The sequence below is a fragment of the Halyomorpha halys genome, unplaced genomic scaffold (genome assembly GCF_000696795.3).
Source record: "Halyomorpha halys isolate HHAL.00 unplaced genomic scaffold, Hhal_1.1 Scaffold515.1, whole genome shotgun sequence".
Lineage (NCBI taxonomy): Eukaryota > Metazoa > Arthropoda > Insecta > Hemiptera > Pentatomidae > Halyomorpha > Halyomorpha halys.
In genome coordinates this window covers 118,155-118,706 of record NW_027109162.1, presented here as the reverse complement: position 1 = coordinate 118,706, position 552 = coordinate 118,155, and the positions used below count along the sequence as shown (strand labels likewise).

At 35.3% G+C, this 552-nt stretch overlaps 1 protein-coding gene across 1 annotated transcript in view; it reads right to left on the bottom strand.

Annotated features, from left to right (window-relative positions):
* Positions 1 to 552, bottom strand: part of Argk1 (Arginine kinase 1) — an 86,477-nt gene that overhangs the window by 58,080 nt on the left and 27,845 nt on the right. The window lies entirely within an intron of this gene.

Here is a 552-nt window from a genome sequence, read left to right as displayed (position 1 = left end):
ATTGGTGAGCCGGTTGGCTCAGTGGTAAGGCACTACTCGAAGTAATCCAGGTTTGGATTTGGCTGTAATATTTATTTATTTATTCTGTTACTGTAGTCGTAAGTCAACCGCCAGTATTTTAATAAGGTATATAATTATTATGTGGGAGCAGTTAGCTAGGTGGTAAGGCACTGTGCTACTAACTCCAAGGGCTCAGCCGTTCATAGCAGACGTATGAAGGGTAGCCTGTGACAGTAGCAAGCTATAGTCGTTTAGGTTGCAACATTTCAATATGGAAAAGATTAATAAAACCAAAATTATAAGAAAATTATAGGAGTGATTTATTTGTTATGACAAGTATTTGCTTGAAAAAAAAAAAATGTAATTTTTAATGAATTAATTTTTTTTTTTACTTCTAGGGGGGGGGGGCAGCTACTCCTTCTTGCCCCCTCCAAGAACCCTGCACCACACCACATTATTCACTTTTTTTCCTCAAGGAATTTTTTTCTGAAAATTTATGAATAGAGGAATAATTTTGAAAATAGGAAAGAAAAAATATCTCAAATTCCTCTG